Raw genomic sequence first — 382 nt, 5'->3', positions numbered from 1 at the left:
GCGCCAGCGTCGCAGCCATCCCGCCGGCCCTCCCGGGCGGCCCTCCCCGGCGCGTGGCGGACCCCGAGCGGCGCGGCACCCCGGGAGCCGCTCTGGCCGCACTTCCGGACTCTATGGCCGCGGAGCCAGCGCGACCCTGCGGTGAGCCGGGAGGCGCCGCCTCGGGCTGCACGCTGAGTCTTCTCGAAGCAACGGCCCCGCTCTGGCAGCTGGTGTTTCTGGGCCCTTGTTGGCCCGTGCGATGCAGGTGGAAAAGGAAACTGAGACCCTCCGTGCCGGTCACAGTTGCCCGAGGGTGCCAGGGAAGGCACTCCGGACCCGAGTCCTGGCTCCGCCTAGATCAAACATTGCTTGCCACCAAAGGTTGATTTCCTTCCCTGTA

This window comes from Echinops telfairi, unplaced genomic scaffold (genome assembly GCF_000313985.2).
Source record: "Echinops telfairi isolate 266 unplaced genomic scaffold, ASM31398v2 ScPeMD7_8;HRSCAF=38, whole genome shotgun sequence".
NCBI classification, from domain to species: domain Eukaryota; kingdom Metazoa; phylum Chordata; class Mammalia; order Afrosoricida; family Tenrecidae; genus Echinops; species Echinops telfairi.
Note: the sequence above shows the minus strand (reverse complement) of the source record.